This window comes from Manihot esculenta, chromosome 14 (assembly GCF_001659605.2).
Source record: "Manihot esculenta cultivar AM560-2 chromosome 14, M.esculenta_v8, whole genome shotgun sequence".
NCBI lineage: Eukaryota > Viridiplantae > Streptophyta > Magnoliopsida > Malpighiales > Euphorbiaceae > Manihot > Manihot esculenta.
Window position 1 is genome coordinate 14,903,587 of NC_035174.2, and position 10,831 is coordinate 14,914,417.

Consider the following 10,831-nt stretch of genomic DNA (forward strand, 5'->3'; position numbering starts at 1 on the left):
TGATATTTCATGATTTAAATTCAAATATGCACCTTTTGTAAAGATAGCAGTAGAATATGAATCTATTGTTTCAATGGTTTATTTTTATAAAGAAATAGGTAAATTTATTAATTCATATTTAGTTCACTTTTTATTTTTCCCTACAACCATTGCTTTTATATTTATACCTAAAGTTTTAGTTATAAATTTTGCACCCACTGTATTGTTTATTGATATACGTATAACTTTAGAAATTACTAAAATAATTGGAATAAAGACAAAACAATGTAAATTTGCATATTTATGTTCATAGCCTTTTCGATTAAAAAACCAAGTTGAAGAGTCAAGGGAGAAACCTAAAGCTAAAAACAAAAAAGAAAGCTGTGGTACGTGCATGGGATTTAGGGTTAAAAAAACGCTAGCTAACTAATTAATCAAAAAGTAAATAGATGCCAAAATTATAAAACCTGTTCTCCTCTTAAAAGAAGATTACAATAGTTGTAAATTAATAATCGGCTACCTTATAAGTATTTTTTATTTCACATTTATTTTTTTTATATGTATAATAATTCTGAACCTATGTATATAAAGCCAATGCTCTCCGTCCATTGCACAATGTTCTTTTTCTTTCTACTTTTAGATTTAAATTTCTAAAATTCTGATTAATTTGTTGGCTCACCTTGAATTCCTTTCATAAAAATTTTATTAGTATGTTGTCTTTTTTGTTTTTCGCTTTAACTCTTCTTCTTCAAAAATTATAAAAATCATATACAAATTTATGTTATTTTGTTTATAACCCTTATAAATTCTTAATACTTTTATTTTCCTATTTGTTTTTGATATTTCATCAGTTAAGGGTTAGAAAAAAATGAATTCAAATATGCACATTTTACATCGGCTACCTTGTAAGTATTTTTTATTTTACATTTATTTTTTTTATATGTAGAAACCATGTATATAAAGCCAATCTCTCCGTCTATTGCACAATGCTCTTTTGCTTTCTACATTTAAATTTAGATTTCTGAAATTTTTTATTAATTAGTTGGCTCACCATGAATACCATTCACAAAAATTTTATTGGTATGTTGTCTTTTTTATTTTTAAATTTATTTCTTATTCTTTAAAAATTATGAAAATCATATACAAATTTATGTTATTTTGTTTATAACCCTTATAAATTCTTAATACTTTTATTTTCCTATTTTTTTGATATTTTATCAGTTAAGGGTTAGAAAAAAAAAATTCAAATATGCATATTTTGTAAAGTTAACAGTAGAATAGGGATCTATTGTTTCAATGGCTTATTTTTACGAAGAAATGGGTAAATTTATTAATTCATATTTAGTTCACTTTTTATTTTTCCCAACACTCATTGCTTTTATCTATATTTATACTTAAAGTTTAGTTATAGATTTTGTACTGAAACATAGTTGGAGTAAAAAAAAAAACAATGTAAATTTACATATTTATTTTCGTAGCCTTTTCAATTAAAAAACCAAGTTAAAGATTTAAGGGAGAGACCTAAAGCTAAAAATAAAAAAGAGAGCATGGCACGTGCATGGGATTCATGGTGAAAAAAACGCTAGCTAACTAATTAATCAAAAAGTAAATAGATGCCAAAATTATAAAACCTGTTCTCCTCTTAAAAGAAGATTACAATAGTTGTAAATTAATAATCGGCTACCTTATAAGTATTTTTTATTTCACATTTATTTTTTTTATATGTATAATAATTCTGAACCTATGTATATAAAGCCAATGCTCTCCGTCCATTGCACAATGTTCTTTTTCTTTCTACTTTTAGATTTAAATTTCTAAAATTCTGATTAATTTGTTGGCTCACCTTGAATTCCTTTCATAAAAATTTTATTAGTATGTTGTCTTTTTTGTTTTTCGCTTTAACTCTTCTTCTTCAAAAATTATAAAAATCATATACAAATTTATGTTATTTTGTTTATAACCCTTATAAATTCTTAATACTTTTATTTTCCTATTTGTTTTTGATATTTCATCAGTTAAGGGTTAGAAAAAAATGAATTCAAATATGCACATTTTACATCGGCTACCTTGTAAGTATTTTTTATTTTACATTTATTTTTTTTATATGTAGAAACCATGTATATAAAGCCAATCTCTCCGTCTATTGCACAATGCTCTTTTGCTTTCTACATTTAAATTTAGATTTCTGAAATTTTTTATTAATTAGTTGGCTCACCATGAATACCATTCACAAAAATTTTATTGGTATGTTGTCTTTTTTATTTTTAAATTTATTTCTTATTCTTTAAAAATTATGAAAATCATATACAAATTTATGTTATTTTGTTTATAACCCTTATAAATTCTTAATACTTTTATTTTCCTATTTTTTTGATATTTTATCAGTTAAGGGTTAGAAAAAAAAAAATTCAAATATGCATATTTTGTAAAGTTAACAGTAGAATAGGGATCTATTGTTTCAATGGCTTATTTTTACGAAGAAATGGGTAAATTTATTAATTCATATTTAGTTCACTTTTTATTTTTCCCAACACTCATTGCTTTTATCTATATTTATACTTAAAGTTTAGTTATAGATTTTGTACTGAAACAGAGTTGGAGTAAAAAAAAAAACAATGTAAATTTACATATTTATTTTCGTAGCCTTTTCAATTAAAAAACCAAGTTAAAGATTTAAGGGAGAGACCTAAAGCTAAAAATAAAAAAGAGAGCATGGCACGTGCATGGGATTCATGGTGAAAAAAACGCTAGCTAACTAATTAATCAAAAAGTAAATAGATGCCAAAATTATAAAACCTGTTCTCCTCTTAAAAGAAGATTACAATAGTTGTAAATTAATAATCGGCTACCTTATAAGTATTTTTTATTTCACATTTATTTTTTTTATATGTATAATAATTCTGAACCTATGTATATAAAGCCAATGCTCTCCGTCCATTGCACAATGTTCTTTTTCTTTCTACTTTTAGATTTAAATTTCTAAAATTCTGATTAATTTGTTGGCTCACCTTGAATTCCTTTCATAAAAATTTTATTAGTATGTTGTCTTTTTTGTTTTTCGCTTTAACTCTTCTTCTTCAAAAATTATAAAAATCATATACAAATTTATGTTATTTTGTTTATAACCCTTATAAATTCTTAATACTTTTATTTTCCTATTTGTTTTTGATATTTCATCAGTTAAGGGTTAGAAAAAAATGAATTCAAATATGCACATTTTACATCGGCTACCTTGTAAGTATTTTTTATTTTACATTTATTTTTTTTATATGTAGAAACCATGTATATAAAGCCAATCTCTCCGTCTATTGCACAATGCTCTTTTGCTTTCTACATTTAAATTTAGATTTCTGAAATTTTTTATTAATTAGTTGGCTCACCATGAATACCATTCACAAAAATTTTATTGGTATGTTGTCTTTTTTATTTTTAAATTTATTTCTTATTCTTTAAAAATTATGAAAATCATATACAAATTTATGTTATTTTGTTTATAACCCTTATAAATTCTTAATACTTTTATTTTCCTATTTTTTTGATATTTTATCAGTTAAGGGTTAGAAAAAAAAAAATTCAAATATGCATATTTTGTAAAGTTAACAGTAGAATAGGGATCTATTGTTTCAATGGCTTATTTTTACGAAGAAATGGGTAAATTTATTAATTCATATTTAGTTCACTTTTTATTTTTCCCAACACTCATTGCTTTTATCTATATTTATACTTAAAGTTTAGTTATAGATTTTGTACTGAAACAGAGTTGGAGTAAAAAAAAAAACAATGTAAATTTACATATTTATTTTCGTAGCCTTTTCAATTAAAAAACCAAGTTAAAGATTTAAGGGAGAGACCTAAAGCTAAAAATAAAAAAGAGAGCATGGCACGTGCATGGGATTCATGGTGAAAAAAACGCTAGCTAACTAATTAATCAAAAAGTAAATAGATGCCAAAATTATAAAACCTGTTCTCCTCTTAAAAGAAGATTACAATAGTTGTAAATTAATAATCGGCTACCTTATAAGTATTTTTTATTTCACATTTATTTTTTTATATGTATAATAATTCTGAACCTATGTATATAAAGCCAATGCTCTCCGTCCATTGCACAATGTTCTTTTTCTTTCTACTTTTAGATTTAAATTTCTAAAATTCTGATTAATTTGTTGGCTCACCTTGAATTCCTTTCATAAAAATTTTATTAGTATGTTGTCTTTTTTGTTTTTCGCTTTAACTCTTCTTCTTCAAAAATTATAAAAATCATATACAAATTTATGTTATTTTGTTTATAACCCTTATAAATTCTTAATACTTTTATTTTCCTATTTGTTTTTGATATTTCATCAGTTAAGGGTTAGAAAAAAATGAATTCAAATATGCACATTTTACATCGGCTACCTTGTAAGTATTTTTTATTTTACATTTATTTTTTTTATATGTAGAACTATGTATATAAAGCCAATCTCTCCGTCTATTGCACAATGCTCTTTTGCTTTCTACATTTAAATTTAGATTTTCGAAATTTTTTATTAATTAGTTGGCTCACCATGAATACCATTCACAAAAATTTTATTGGTATGTTGTCTTTTTTATTTTTAAATTTATCTCTTATTCTTTAAAAATTATGAAAATCATATACAAATTTATGTTATTTTGTTTATAACCCTTATAAATTCTTAATACTTTTATTTTCCTATTTTTTTGATATTTTATCAGTTAAGGGTTAGAAAAAAAAGAATTCAAATATGCATATTTTGTAAAGTTAACAGTAGAATAGGGATCTATTGTTTCAATGGCTTATTTTTACGAAGAAATGGGTAAATTTATTAATTCATATTTAGTTCACTTTTTATTTTTCCCAACACTCATTGCTTTTATCTATATTTATACTTAAAGTTTAGTTATAGATTTTGTACTGAAACAGAGTTGGAGTAAAAAAAAAAACAATGTAAATTTACATATTTATTTTCGTAGCCTTTTCAATTAAAAAACCAAGTTAAAGATTTAAGGGAGAGACCTAAAGCTAAAAATAAAAAAGAGAGCATGGCATGTGCATGGGATTCATGGTGAAAAAAACGCTAGCTAACTAATTAATCAAAAAGTAAATTGATGCAAAAATTATAAAATTTGTTATCCTCTGAAGAGAAGATTGCAATAGTTATAAATTAATCATCGGCTACCTTGTAAGTATTTTTTATTTTACATTTATTTTTTTTGTATGTTGAATAATTCTCAACCATGTATGTAAAGCTGATGCACTCCGTCCATTGCACAATGCTCTTTTGCTTTCTACTTTTAGATTTAGATTTCTGAAATTTTGATTAATTAGTTGCCTCACCATGAATCCTATTCACAAAAATTTTATTGGTATGTTGTCTTTTTTGTTTTTAGTTTTATCTCTTCTGCTTTAAAAATTATGAAAATCATATACAAATTTATGTTATTTTGTTTATAACCCTTATAAATTCTTAATACTTTTATTTTCCTATTTATTTTTGATATTTCATCAGTGAAGGGTTAGAAAAAAATGAATTCAAATATGCACCTTTTGTAAAGATAGCAGTAGAATATAGATCTATTATTTCAATGGCTTATTTTTATAAATAAATGAGTAAATTTATTAATTCATATTTAGTTCACTTTTTATTTTTCCTACACCCATTGCTTTTATTTAAATTTATACCTAAAGTTTCAGTTATAGATTTTACACCTATTGTATTGTTTATTGATATAGGTATAACTTAAGAAATTATTAAAAGAATTGGAGTCAAAACAAAACAATGTAAATTTGCATATTTATTTTCACAGCCTTTTCGATTAAAAAACTAAGTTAAAGATTCAAGGGAGAAACCTAAACCTAAAAACAAAAAAGAGAGCTGTGGAGTGGCCAATGGCTTAGTGAAGACATCCGCAAGTTGAGAAGTGGATGACATGTGAACAGGAGTAACAAAACCTTTTTGGAGTTGTTCCCTGACCAGATGGCAATCTATGTCACGATGCTTGGTTCTTTCATGAAAAACGGAGTTGTTAGCTTTATGAATGGCTGCTTGGTTATCACACTGCAAAGAAACATGAACTTGCACATTAACTCGTAAGTCTTTTAATATATAATTAATGCCTTAATTGCTAATTTCTAATAGGAACAATAAAAAATAAGGAAAAAAAGAACTTCATTCGATTGGGTAGAAACATTTATGGGATTCCAAATTGCAGGGTGTCTTGGGATCTAAGAACTGAAATGCTTTAATATATAGCTCTATTGGAAAAATAAGGGTGGAGATTAATTTCTCAATCTGTATCTCTCTTTAGCCGAGTTTTTAGAGGAAAATTGTAACGACCCGAAAATCGGACCGCTACCGGCGCTAGGATCCGGGTCGACATAAGGCCGCCGGGACCCGTAGCAAGCCTAACATAAAACCTGTAAACCTGTATAATCCCATACATGATCAACAACATGCATAAAAATTAAAACTTTTCTTTCCATTGAACATCAACCAAACTCAACCTGTGCATAACATTAACATAACTTTGATCCCTCTGTGGGATCTCATCTATACCCTCAATGGGTAACATATATCTGTTGAGTTGGTTTACTTAAACAACAACAAAATCTCTAAGATCATGTATAAAAGGGATACAACAATCTATGGTCAAGCACATACTAACATCCATAAAACTCATTACATAACTATACTGTACTTTTACATTACAATTTTGATCATGTCCATTTCTATCTATTACATAAGCATGACTTCTTCATTCTATCCGAACTCCCGCACTATATCCTGTACCTGAAAGCCTGGGGGAAAAGGGAGAGGGGTGAGCTAAAAGCCCAGTGAGTAGAGCTAGTAAAACACATTAACACTATGCTCAAATGGAATGCATCATAACACAAACAATTCACATAAGGGTTGGGTGAACTTGTCACCAAATAGTCCAAGTTAACTCTGTGCCAGGCCGTAGCATGGGGTCCTGGTCTTCCTGTCATACATACATTACTTACCATTTTCCAGGGCCTCCTCTGGGCTCCTGGTCTTCGAGTCCCATAACCGTGCCTTACTCTGTGCCAGGCCTGTAGACTGGGGCCTGGTCTTTCTTACTCTGTGCCAGGCCGTAGCATGGGGTCCTGGTCTTCCTGTCTTGGACTAATTGGGTCATCCAACATTCACCCACATCAACAACAATTTATGCAATGCGGCATATTCGTGAAAACTAATGCAATCATCCTACTGCATAATCATGATGCATGAAACATGGTAAAGCATTTTATTTAAAAGATTCAGTTTAGTTCCACTCACCTCTGGCTGACTCTGACAATACCGAAGCAGCTGAACTCACTGCTGGGGTCCTCGGTTCCTCGGGTCCGAACCTACACAGGTGGACTCAAATGAGGGACCAAACATATATAAACATGACTCTAATATATCCCCCAAAAACCCCCTAAAACATCATGAAAACATCACAGAAAATATGCATGAAATGGCTGAACAGGGCACTTTCGGCGGCACCTTCGGCGGCCGAAAGTCCTGGACAGAGACGAAACTCAGGTAGGTTCGGCGGCACCTTCGGCGGCCGAAAGTGCCAGACAGAGACGAAAGTCTCTTTTCGGGTGTAACATCCTCAAACCCATAGCTAGAGCAGTGACATCACTAGGTATGGGTTAGGCTATTTCACTACTAAAGTAAGTGGCATTAGGGGAGGTGCTAGCTTACCCCGAGCTACTTAGGGGAGGTACTAGCATAACTCTAATCTGCTAATAACTGAATTATAGAAAACTCAAATATAGAAACGGACATATTCAGAAATAAAGTAGACAGTGTGATTAGCGAGTCGGGAACAAGTCACTTTTGGGAGGTGCTTAGGGTTTTCTGACGTGCTTGCTCGAGGTGTTTGTTTTAAATCCGTCATGCTTGCTTAAGTGGAAAGGACTTCTAAAGGCTAAAAGCATATTTTAGTAGGTCAATCTATGATTATTGAAAGTTTAAAAACTAAATTGAAATATGGTAAAAAGTTTAGCGGGTTAAAGTATAAATATGGAAAGTTAAAATATAAAAGTCAAATTTTACTTTCCATGTGTCACCTAGCTATTGGATGAAGAAATGACCAAGCAATTTGAAAAAGGGATTGTCATCTTCTCCATTTCACTTTGCCGTAGCTCACACCATAGGAAACCAAAGAATTTCTTTTCTTTCTCCCACCAAAGCCAAGCCAAAACCTCACCAAATCAACTTCTTTCTTTAACCAAAATTCATCCTAAGATCAAGATCTAAAGGAAGAGCCATATATTGAAGGGATTGAAGAAGAAAAGTTTAGGGTTCCATATACACCAAGCTTGAAAATCAAAGGTACGTTTAGAAATGAGTAGGAAATAGCATCATCTCATTTCTTCATGTATGGATTTGAATTATAAAGCTTTAATTTATAGTTTATTCAATCCTTTCCTAAGACATAAATTGACCTAGGTGAAGGAACATCAAAGGGAAAGGAGATAGCTAGAGATTAGAAGAGGAAAAGAAAGGAGGAATTCAAGAAAGGTTTGGTGTTTGTATGATTTTCTGTTTTCCTTGGATTCTGCCATGAATAAGTGAAATTAGGGGTTGATTTTACTTGCTGGAAATGTTGCTTTGACTGTATAAATATGTTATATGAATGTTAAAATGATGTTTGAAAGGCTTAGAGTAAAGAAATTTAACATGAGAGCTAAAAGTGCAAATCTGCCAGAATAGGTTCTAACAGGACAGTCAGTGTTGGAAGCCTTATAACTTATTGTGCATTTATTGAAATTAGTCCTAAGATATACCAAATGAAAGATAAGACAAAGATCTAAAACTTTTATGAATTGACCAAATTCTGAATCTGTAGGTAAGATGATGAAAATTTGAAGTGAACCTAAACTGGATACAGAGTTAGTGCATCCGGAACAGTGTGTATTGATTATACTATAACTAATTATGTACTCAGTGAAATTTGTTAATACCAGTGCCAAATGAATCCTAAGAAGTATACCTAAAACTTTGTAGAAGACACTTAAGCTTGAATTTGTATAGAAATGTATGAATCTGATAATTTTTGTGATACTATAAACAGGTACTAATACTGGACTGATTAAGACCTGATTGAGCAGCTGGTAAAGAAAAATTCATAACTTAAGTTAGGATGATCAGAATTGCATGAATCATACCTTGTTGGAAAGATAAGACATAAATGTACATTTCTTATGAAGAAAATGAAGTTAAATTATAACTCTAAACTACTTGAAAAGTTGATGCAATATATGGCAGAATGTAGTTTTCTACATTAAAATGCTAAGTCAATAAAGTTTTGCACTATTTGCCATGAGTTTTCCATATTGTAAATCTTGGCATATGATATATGTAACTTGGAAAATGAATTCAAATAGCTTCAAATGGCATGCATTTTACATTGATACATTGAATTAATAGTGCTTGGCCCTGGTAAACGTAATAGGAGTCGAGGTTAGTATAAGGGTATGGCATGCCATATAAACATACAGAGTTCGCAGTACTGCTACCGATACATGATTTTTATTTGAGGTTACATATCAGGTACCTCATAAGCACGGTCATAGAGCCCTGCTATCACAGTTTTGGCCTCTGAGCCTACCGTTCGGCACTCTGTGCCTACCGTTATAACTCCTTATCTACCTAGACGATCCTACTATGTGTTTATAAGGGCTAAGATCTTAATTAAGATTGATACTTGATTTTGTGAACTTATTAGTGAGTGTTAATATGTTTGCATCTCTTACATGCACTAAGCTGTGGTAATTTATTATAAATAGAAAATGTGCAATAACGGAAAAAGAAGATGTTTTTATTCCGATTATCTGTATACGTGAACTTGTTTGCTCTATTTTGTTATTTGTTTGCTATCACCCACTGAGCATTAGCTCAGCGTGTTGGTTTTTACCTCACGCAGGTTGTAGATAAAATAGGGCAACAGAAGTTATCAGAGATCTACATCAGATATCAAGGCCATCATCATAGCTGGTTGTTTTGAGTCTCGGAGTCATAGTACAGTTTTATTTTGGCATGTACATATTAAATAGAGTGAGTTGTGAAGGTTATGTAAATCAAAGAATAGTAAGATATCAAGTGACAGTTGTTAGTGTTATTATAAGTGTGATGTTCATATGTATTACAGGTTAAAGTGCTAATGAAACAGAGAAAACTCTGCCGAAAATTTTGGTTTAAAAATCTCACGCTTATTTTAATCTTGATGAAAGTTACTTACATAACTAAAATTGGTATTTACAGATAAAGGTAATTGTTTAGTCTTGATATGTCTAAAAGGTATAGTTTGTGACATTCCTTACTCTGTCTACACTTTGATAGGGTAAGGGGTGTTACAATTAGTGGTATCAGAGCAAAGGTTTAGGCGATTCTAGGTCATAGTATGTATGTGTATATGTGTCATATATATACATGCCAAAAATGAGTTACAGCTATGGTATGGTTCTGATGTAAATCTCTTCTTTGTGTCTTTAGGTCATATAAAAGATGTCATCTGAGTCACAGAGAGCAGCAGATGAAGAGGTAGAGAGTCATGCTCCCTCTGAGGCAGCTGCTGCTGCTGCTCCTGCACCTGCTGCTGCTCCTCCACCTGCTGCTGCTGGCGGACCAGGGCAGGATGCATTGTTTCAGCAAATAGCTGAGTTGATTAGGAGGGTTACACAAAATGTACCAGAGGTACCACCACCACCACCTGTTGTAGCCCAGGCACAACCTAGGCCTCCAATAGAAAAACTCAGGAAATATGGTGCCACAGAGTTTAGAGGTAAAAAGGAAGATGATCCTTCAGCTGCAGAATTGTACATTAATGAAATTGTGAGACT

At 30.2% G+C, this 10,831-nt stretch overlaps 1 long non-coding RNA gene across 1 annotated transcript; it reads left to right on the top strand.

The window, feature by feature from the left end:
- Positions 1-8,437: 8,437 nt before the first annotated feature.
- LOC122721694 lies at positions 8,438-10,478 on the top strand. The gene is made up of 2 exons (XR_006348423.1): positions 8,438-8,510; positions 9,916-10,478. It is a non-coding gene; the product is annotated as an uncharacterized LOC122721694 (long non-coding RNA).
- The last annotated feature ends 353 nt before the right edge of the window (positions 10,479-10,831 follow it).